The sequence below is a fragment of the Benincasa hispida genome, chromosome 10, assembly GCF_027475165.1.
Source record: "Benincasa hispida cultivar pf3 chromosome 10, pf3_genome.v1.1, whole genome shotgun sequence".
NCBI classification, from domain to species: Eukaryota; Viridiplantae; Streptophyta; class Magnoliopsida; order Cucurbitales; family Cucurbitaceae; genus Benincasa; species Benincasa hispida.
Genome location: NC_143487.1, coordinates 7,288,815 through 7,299,568, shown reverse-complemented (window position 1 = coordinate 7,299,568; position 10,754 = coordinate 7,288,815). Strand labels below are relative to the sequence as shown.

At 33.1% G+C, this 10,754-nt stretch overlaps 1 long non-coding RNA gene and 1 pseudogene across 1 annotated transcript; one reads left to right on the top strand and one right to left on the bottom strand.

The window, feature by feature from the left end:
* Positions 1 to 7,276: 7,276 nt before the first annotated feature.
* Positions 7,277 to 8,183, top strand: LOC120088008 (uncharacterized). Its single transcript, XR_005484785.2, has 2 exons — positions 7,277 to 7,762; positions 7,848 to 8,183. It is a non-coding gene; the product is annotated as an uncharacterized LOC120088008 (long non-coding RNA).
* Positions 8,184 to 9,274: 1,091 nt separating this feature from the next.
* LOC120088907 (secreted RxLR effector protein 161 pseudogene) lies at positions 9,275 to 10,105 on the bottom strand (annotated as a pseudogene).
* Positions 10,106 to 10,754: the final 649 nt, after the last annotated feature.

Here is a 10,754-nt window from a genome sequence, read left to right as displayed (position 1 = left end):
AAGCAACATCTAAGGTGTTGAAGTACAATAGTTAATAAAATGTAACAGAAAAGTGACTCATATTGCAAAGAAGAAGAAGAAGAAGGTTAGAGGGAGAAATATGAAAATAAACGAAGAACATATGGTTGAACATATCCAAATAGTTTATATTTTGGTAGACTTTGTGGGGACTCAAATGTGAAGATGGAGATTAGATGATTCTAGTCTAGGGTTTGGTTCGTTATTTGTTTATTTTTTCTTTAGTTTTGGACTGGAGTAGTGAGTTTTTTTAAATAGATTGCCTAATTTTAAATTGAAAAAGATTAAATGAGTTACTTGTCTTTTTTTTTTTTTTAAAAAAAAAAATAAAGTACGCATAAAAATAAGTACGTTAAATTGCGTGTTAGATACGTATCTAGAAAATATCTGAAAGTATAGATACGTTAAATCGTCAGATACGTATCTGGGAAGTATCTGAAAGAATCAATATCCGATACGCGTCTGATACTGATTCTTTACCTCACATGAAGTATCTGTATTTCATAGAAGAGTAATCTCTCAGATTTTTGTTTTTTCTTAAATAAAATTTATTTCCTCCAATCTTCCTTTTGTGCCAATTTCTTCCACATTTAAAGAATTTCATAAACTCCAAAATGATAACGCTCTTCAATCTCATTTTAATAATGTTATTGGTTGCTGAAATTCAATTAGATAAGGCTATGAAAAATATTTCAGAGGTAGAAGTTAATTTATTAAGAAATTTCATATATTTATGTAACTTAACTAAAATCCATAAAGAAAATGCTATTTTTTTTTTTTTTTCAAAATTGAACCATTTTATTTAAAGAAAATATGAAATCGTTTTTTATTAGGTATTTCATTTATTTATGACATTTAACTAAAAATTCATAAAGAGAACACTAAAATTTTCAAATTCGAATTAGTAAAAGAAGTTAATGGCAAAATTATTTATAGACATAAAAATAAAACTGAACCTTGGAGCATTGAGATCTAAATTGATTATACAATACGCAATATTGTATAAGGAAAAAAAAAAAAAAAAGAGGAACATGTTAAGATAGTTTTTTAATAAGTAAAAAAAATGTTTAGTTTGTTTGGAATTCAATTTATGTATATGTACATCGCAGTCCTTAATCTACACCAAAACAACACATTACAAACATCTTCGGATACATCATTTAAATTAGAAATCTAAGTGCATAGAACAAAATAACAATCAATATATCTACCACATTATATCACAAGAAATTTAATTATTGTAAATTCGTAATCTATCACTACATTTAAAAACAAACTCTTTAATAAATATGTCATGGAATTCGTAAAAGAAAAAAAAAATCTGGGATTCACAATTTAAACACAAAACAAATCTGACTTGAAATAAAATCCACATCACAGTAAATAAGATACAATAATCTCAACAATAATTTACTGTAGACATACCATTCATATGCTGAAGAAATTGGCACAAAAAAGAAGAGAAACAATCTCTTTTGAAGAAAGAAACTTTTATTAAGAACTTACAAAAATGGACATTTTTTTAGAGAATACTCTTTTACTCTCTAACACTCGCTCACTTTTCTACACTAGCTCTCTAGTTTTGCTTTGCTTACAAATGGAGCTACACTTTCTAGGCATGAGATCCTTGGAGCCCAAACAAAAGGATCTTCGTAGATTATTCTTGGATTATAAATATCTAGATATTTCTTGGTTTGTTCTTATCTAAGGTTGTTCTAGGATTCCATTTAGATTGAACACAAACAATTACAAATAGAGCTACACTTTCTAGGCAGTGATCTCCATGAGCAGCAGAAGTGGATCGTTCTAAATTCCATTAAGATTGAACAAATTACAGTCTTAAACGGAAACTAACATATTATGCACAAACATAAATTATAGGCATGGTATACGATAAGATTCAAGGGATAGAGTATGCGTACCTTTGAATAACCATTCTTCAAGTATCCCTCGAACGGTCTACAATGCGTCCTCAACAACACTCGAACACAACGAATAGAAACACCAACAGCACGAACAACGAATACAACCTCCACGAACGTTTGAATGCTCCTCAAAACCAATCGAGTCCAACTCGATTCACGAACGGAGTAAAGACACCACCACAAGTGTTACCTTGGTATTCTCGATGTGAGAATCAAGGAGTTGTGGGCTCTGTATGATCTTGGCTTGAGGAAGAAGGAGGTATGCGATCGAGTAACTGAGAGATATGAAGCTGTTTATCGCATAGACGATGTACTCGATCGTTTAGTAAAATGAAGCCTATTGCATAGACTTTGCTACTCGATCGTGTAGCAACGATCAACTGAGTAACTATCGTATAGTCAACTCTAAGCGATCGTGTAGATTTTGTCAACGCTATCGCTTAGTAAAACTCCTTTTACTTGATAGCTTTTTCCGTGAGAATTATCCGAATGAAATTCAACTACTAATTTTGGAAAACAATTTTCTTTTTATCTCACGGTTATCATATAACTTCCAATAAACTCCCACTCAATCGGTTATTAGAGAAAAAGAATTAATTATCATATAATCAATATATTATAAATAAATATGATAACCAACTTATCATGTTATATTTATAACTTATAATTTTAATATTTCATCATACGAAACATATAAAACATAGTTCCTTTTCTATTTTATGGTACTTAATATAAATCATATTTATATTAATTCCTCCAAATTATGTATCTCATACATCACACCAATTATATCATATATAATTGAATTTCTTCTTGTTAATTTGAACATTTCAAACTAATCAAAAATTTGATTCTCAACTTGAATCCATTGAGCTACAAGGGGACCTTATGGACCTGTAGCTTGAAGCTCCAACGGTATGTGAATAACTGACTAAACTCTTTAGTCATGAGATCCACCATCCGTCAACTGCTGGACGCTCCACTAAAGACCGACAGCTGCACTCTTCTCACTACAGATATATTTTTGTGTCCATATAACCAATCAATAGTGCAATAACCCTTCACAAATCACTCGTAAGTATAGTTGGGCTAATTTACTATTTTATCCCTATAGTTACATCTAATCATTGATTCCTCTAATGAACAATAAGTCATAGTCGTACTATGACTAAGTCCTCTCTTCTAAAGAAAGGATGTAGCCACTATGTTCAAGACCCGAAATCAGCCTTTAAGGGAGCAATTTATCTACTTGCCCCTACTTTGGGGAAGGGGTGAATTTCGTCTTGTATAACTGAGTTTCCAGCTCCCAATTAGACAAATCTCCAAAAAAGTAGGCTTGTTGAGTTGACAATCTGGCCACTCTCACCCATACTAATCAAAGAACCACCCTCATAGGCAGAAGTTCTCAAAACACTCAGGATTAAGGTCATGTCACATATGGTCATTTTAGTGAAATGTAAGTTTCAATTATTAACGACGTTATATAAAGAGACAAATTATCTCGTGGTCTGGTCTTATACAAGCTCTTTGTATAGGACACCCTCGCTCGTATGTCTCCATATGAATGGTCAGGATCAGACCATCTGTAGCACATTACAACACTTGTAAATATCTACAAAGCAGGTCGTATCCGTAGTATCACCAAGATAAGGTATCCCTCCTTTATCCTTATACTACAGACCATTCAGGTTATTACTTAAGGCATGATCTATTTGTATGTCTCACATACATACTTAAGTTATATGAAATAATCACATATCTTAGTTTATTGGATATGAGTAAATGCAAATAAAATAAAACTTATTTTTATTAATAACAATGTGTGTACAAACTGTTTACAAACTACGAGACCACCAGGAGAATTAGGACATCAATCCCAACAGTTCTTTGAATTCTTTAAACTCTATAATTCTTTCAGACTTCTCTTTCATAAAGAAAATCCAAACATACATGGAGAAGTCATCAATAAAGGTCATCATGTAGTAGATACCGCTGATTGAAGATTGCTTGACAAAATCAAATACGTTAGAATACACTGACTCTAATGGTTGCTTTGCTCTGAAGTTGGACTCCTTGAATGGCAGCTGATGTGCCTTTCCATATTGGCAACCCGCACATGACCAAGTCTTGCATGTGACAAATTTATTGTTTCATTCTTTCTTGTTTTATTCATGTAGGCTGTCTCTACTGACATGAAGTAGATGGAGCCCATCACCCTTCCATCAATGACGTACGACTAACTTTGAGATTATGGTACACCTTGACATCGTCAGGTCCAAACACGACGAAGTTACCTACTGATGTCAATTGAGATACTGACACCAAATTCTTCTTCATTCCAAATACATAAAATATGTTCTTTAGTTCCATTTGATTGGAATTGGAGCGAGGAATGATCATAGTTTTGTCGACTTTGGCTATTGGCAACTTCAAGTTGTTTGCAGTAACAACAACTTGGTTTCCTTTGTAGTCAGACGTGTTTTACAACTTCCTTTTATCTTCTGTCATATGGTGAGAGCAACCAAAATTGACAATCCAATCATTTTCATAATTTACCTTTTCTGCATGGAGAGCCAATACTTCATTCACCACCACATTGGATGTGGACTGGGAGTTGGGATCTACTGTTGCAAAGCATATCTCTGCATTCCATTCTTCTTCTCTGATTCTCTCAGCCTGGGAGGTGGCTGCATTGCTTTTTGTTGCATTTTTCTTTCGATGACAGTCTTTGGCATAGTGGCTTATTTTTCCACAGTTATAACATTCACCATTTTTCTATGCTCGTGATTTTGATTAGTTTTACTAGTTCCCCCTACTTGAGAACGTCTTGGAGTTTCTTCATCTCTTTTTATCCTACTTTCTTTTGATATTTTGAATGACCTTGTCTTTGGTCATTAAAAAGTGTTTCTTCCTCATTTCTCTTTAATGTAACCTTTGACATTTATTGCTTAGCCAATGCTTTTTGACTGGCAAGCATACTTTCCAGGTCAATCAAAGAAGGTTGCATTGCCCAATCTTGAATAGCAGTAATAAAACTTCTATATTTAGGTTTAAGACCATGGATAATAATTCTTCTCATTCTTGTTTCTGAAATAGCAGAAGTAGAATCTAATTCAGAGATTTCACGGCATAGATTGTTTACTTTGGTGAGGTATTGGTGGATAGTCATCTCTTTTTGAGCAATTGACAGAAGCTCGTTCTCTAGAAACTGCAATCTTGCCTAATTTTTCTTTGAGAAAAGTGAGGCGAAGGTGTCCTACACTTTCTTAGGTGTCTCTGTTGTATTAATATGCTCCAACATTTCTTCATCAACTATAGTTTTAATTGGAAACATGACTTTACCTGTCTTGATATTTCATTTATTCAAAGCAGTAGCATCCTTAAGTGGATTGACTTCAGTGCCTCCCACAACATCCCACAAGTCTTGGTCGTGGAGATATGACTTCGCGCATGTGGACCATGTTTTATTGTTTTGAGTGTTGAGCTTCTTAAATCCTCTAAAAGCTTGAAGGTCTCCATCATCTTGTAGTGATAAATGAACTCTATGAGTAGTTGTATCCCAAACAACAAGTTTCACAGTCCTAAACTGTACTCGATTTTCAGAAGCTCCACCATAGCAAGCTATGCTAGCTTGGCTCTGATACCACTTGTTGAAAAAATTGGCACAAAAAAGAAGAGAAACAATATATTTTGAAGAAAGAAACTTTTATTAAGAACTTACAAAGATGGACACTTTTGAGAGAATACTCTTTTACTCTCTAACACTCACTTTTCTACACTAGCTCTCTAGCTTTGCTTTAATTAGAAATGGAGCTACACCTCCTATTTATAAGCATGAGATCCTTGGAGTCTAAGCAAAAAGAATCTCTAGATTATTCTTGGATTCTAAATATCTAGATATTTCTTGGTTTATTCTTATCTAAAGTTGTTCTAGAATATTTCTAGATTTTTTTCTTTGAGATATTTATTCACACTACAACATAGTTCTAAAAAAACTCATTTACATATTTGTATCATATGGTAGATACTCAAAGAACCTTCTAAATTAGTTAGTGTTGTTACATATTTTAACATCATAGACGAAGGCTAATAGAATTCACAATTTGACCATAAACAAATCTAGCTCTAAATAAATAAATAAATAAATAAATAAAACATCAGAGGAAATATATTTAATGTAAACATGTGATCTACAAAAAAGATCTAGTTCGACATATGAAAAATTGCACCACAGTAAATAACATGCAACTATCTCAACATTAATTTACTGTCACATGCAATACCTCATCTTAACATTTGTTTCATGTAAACATGCAATTTATCCCAACATATTGATAACAAAATATGCAAATCTTTAAGGGAAGATAAAAGAAAGAAAAGATAACTAAATACAATAAACAAAGTAAAGAAAATACCTTTAGGGGATGGGAAGTGAGTCACGATTGTGGATGTGCCCGTAGCAAAAATCAAGATGAGATCTTTTTTTTATTTTATTTTATATTTTTATTTTTGTTTGGAAAAACTCCTCAGGTCTCTCCTTGAATTCCATAGAGGGTTTTTTTTTTTTTTTTTTTGTCTTTTATTGTTTTTAATGGGGGCAAAAGTTAGTTTGTGTTAATGTTAGAGAACTAAGACAGAAACAAATTAAGTGATGAGAGAGGGCAAGTTAGGGAAAAAGAGAATAAGTGAGATATGGAGAGAGAACTAAGAAAAGAAAAAAAAAACTTTGGTGCTCTATGGTTGCACTTATCTTGGTGCAGCCCAAGTAATTGTGTAATAAAATTCTGATACATGAAAAATAATTTTTTAAATGAATTATTTTATATTTTCTCTGTGCGTAAAAAAAGGGAAAAAAAGATCACATGGTTAGTTACACTAGTAGAGAAAAGTTAAGAGAAATTTGTTATGGGTGAGGAAAAAGTAACACTGGAGAGAGTGTCCGAAAGAAAATAAGAAGATGAGAGATTAATTAAACTTCCTTTAAAAATGATTATTTTAAATATCTACAATTCAAATTTTATCATTTTTAATTTTTTTTTAAAATTTCTATTGAAGTAAGTTATATTTGACATTGAAATAGAATAAGAGAATTGAGAAAATACATAAATAAAAATATGCAAAAATTAAAAGTAAACTAGATTAAATATGGTTGTTGAATGAGAATTTCGGCGGATCACAAGTTGTCACGTCATCACAATGAAAGCTTAAGTTTATTGTAGAAATTGTAAATGGACCACGTCGGGTAATTAAAATTGTTGAGGCCAAACCCAATTCAAGCCTACGACATAAATTAAAGATCACATTTAATAGCTTTCGTTATAGCCCTTTTGGAAATTAGCTATGAAAAAGCTTAAAAAAGGGGAAGAAAATGCATTAAAAAATTGAACCAGCGCTAAAATTTCATCCAATCGAAAAAGGATTTTGCTTCCCGCTTCCTGTTTCACCTCTTTCCCCCTTCTTCTTCTTTCATTCTATTAGGTCACACATGTCCTCTAATGGTGCTCCGTTCTTCACTTTTTGTATAACACCTTCTACCACTTCTTTTCCATTTGATGAGGCTCCACAATTTTCGTTCAACAAGCCTTGCTTCCCCTTTTCAGGTTTAGGCTTCCCTTCCATGGTTGTTTCAACCATTCTTTTAGTTCCAATTGGATATCTTTTGTTGAAATCGGCTACATAGTCCTCGACCAATGATTCATCTTTTTCAAAGAAAAGAGTTTTCATCTTTCAGCCTAGCAAGGTTCTAGATGTTGCTGCTTGATCAGCCAGATCTTCCAATCTCCCTATCCTTGAATAACTAAAGACCTCTTCTGCTATCAGTATGTATTTCCCAATTTTCTACTTTATATATTTTCTTTTAGGTTCTTCATCTATTCTCGTCCTTTCTTTGTTTAATGGTTGTAGTGCTTGATGAGTTGAACCACATGAGGAATGGCGGCTGGGTATTAGATGATCGATAACAACGCCTCTGATACAAGAGCACCACTTCTTCCCCATAGGATTTCCACTTGGTTTTTTTATACACAATGAATTCAACTAGTTGGTTCACAAGTAGGTATGATACTCTGTTAGATTATAATTAAGCTAATTTTTCATTGTCTATATGTAATCAAGTATTGGTTATTCTTTGTAATTTTTTGTTATGTTTCTTCCAATGACTGTTAAACACATGGCTTACATTTGGTTATTAATACATTAGCCTGTCTCAGTATCAGGGCTGAGCAGCAGAATTATTCCCTCTGTTTGGGGTGTTTTCTCTTGTGGTTACATACTCTAAATCTTGTGTCACATTACTTGTTTTGATTATTTTTGTTTGCACACCTCATAAAATTTATTTTTATGCTCTTCAATACCCTAATCTCTACATCTCTCTCCAATTCTTAAGGTAGGATTTCGAAAACTTACTTGGATTAGATTTCTTGTTTGGGGTTTTTCTAATTCACTGTTATTAAGAGTAAAAATGAAGATTTTATTCATAAAGATGAGTGAGCTTGAATAATAATAAAGAAGAATTTTATTTTTCAATGCTGATTAGATTGAATATCATATTTGATATAGAAATTAAAGGAGCATTTGAATGACATATGCTTCTTAATGTGGAATATATGTGGCAAATAAATCTTTTGAGTTAGTTTTTTATTCCCTTATAGTTACAAGCTTGTGTTGTGCTTTCTCTGGTAGAGTGAAAAAAAAGGTTCCGAAATAGGAGGATGTTTAAAAATATTAATGTAGCTTTTTTCAATCGAAAACCATTGATGTAATATTTTTTTAAAATTAAAAATATTAGACTCTATATCTCCAAATTTAATTGAAAATTTACCAAGAGAATAATTGTTGTGTTAATTTGATGCAAGAAATATTGTTCTAATATGCAAAATTTCTCTCGTCTTTTTTCTTAGGAAAGTCAAATTCTTAAGTACGACAGCCAAGAAAGGAACTTAAGGTTAGTCTTTTTGAAGATTTGGACTGATTGATAAGTGTTACGAAATCGATAATTAAAGAACACAAAAAGGAACGTAGAGATAGAGAAGATCAACACACAGATATACGTGGTTTACTAATGGTGTATTAGCTACATCCACGGGCAGAGGGAGAATGTTTTTAGAAAATTTTATCAAACGGCGCCTCTAGAGTTAGAGAGTTTATATAGCACACTACTCTAAACCCTAGGGTCATAATCGTAAATAACTACAAATAAATAAATATGCTAAATACGAATTCTGAATAGGTTTGATATTCCTTAAAGCGAGAACCCCATACTTGGTTGTTCGAAGCACCAACAAACAAATTCAAGGCATTCCAACAATCTCCACCTTGACTTAAATTCTCTCCTAAATAACAGATGTACCAAATGCAACATAAATCAATATTGCCAGACGTATCCAAACTTCTCCTTCATGCCTCAAAGTGTCCCACAAAGCAGACCATTAACAATTCAAAACATTTAGCAAGTCCAAACAATGTTGAAACTTACCTTGTGGGTCCGGTTTGGTGAGCATATTAGTAGGATTATCAGCAGTACCAATTTTCATCACTTTAACTCTCTGCTCACCTCTTAAAAAGTGATATCTTACATCTATGTGCTTAGTTCTCTCATGATGAACTTGATCCTTGGCTAGGCATATTGCACTCAAACTATCACAATATACAATAGCTTGGTCATGATGCAAACCAAGATCACCAACTAACCCCCTTAGCCATATTCCCTCTTTAGCAGCTTCAGTAGTAGACAAAGTAATTGTAGGCTGTAAGGTTTCCTTCCAACTAACAATAGAACCACCCAGAGTGAACATATAGCCAGTCATAGACCTCCTATTGTCAACATCTCCAGCATAGTCAGAATCAGAATAACCAGTCACCAAACACTCTGTGAAATTCCCATAAACGAGACCAACATCAAACGTACCTCTAAGGTAATGAAAAATCCTTTGAACGGCTTGCCAATGCTCCTTCCCAGGTTGACCCATGAACCTGCTGACAACACTAATAGTATGAGCAAGAGCAAGCCTCGTACAGACCATAGCATACATCAAACTTCCCACTGCACTAGCATAAGGAACTTGAAACATGTACTCCTTCTCAGCTTCAGACTGTGGTGAAAGCACAGATGACAAACGAGCATTTACAGCACTAGGAGTATCTATAGGCTTAGTTGATGACATACCAAACCTGGACAATATTTTCTGAATATATCATTTCTGTGATAAAAAGAGCTTATTCTTATCTCTGTCCTTATAAATCTCCATAACCAGAATTTTCTGAGCATCACCCAAATCCTTCATATCAAACTCAGCACTAAGAAGATTCTTCAATTTCAGAATGTCAGACTTGGACTTTGCAGCTATGAGCATATTATCTACATATAAAAGTAGATAAACCATTGAACTATCATCAACTTTTTTGTGATATACACAATAATCATACAGACTCCTATTATAGCCAAGTCCAATCATATAGCTATCAAATCGTTTGTACCACTTCCTTGGAGACTACTTTAACCCATACAAAGATTTCTTCAACTTGCAAACATAATCTTCTTTACCTGGACACTGGAACCCATCTGGTTGGGTCATATAAATCTCTTCCTCCAACTCTCGATATAAAGCTGTCTTCACATCTAGTTGTTCAATTTTCAAATTCTGATGTGCTACTATAGCTAGTAACACACTGATAGAAGTATGTCTGAGTACTGGTGAGAATATCTCATTATAATCAACTTCTTCCCTTTGTGTGAACCCTCTAGCAACAACTCGAGCTTTATATTTAATGTCATCTGAAGGTGATATTCCCTCCTTTTTCTTGAATACCCAT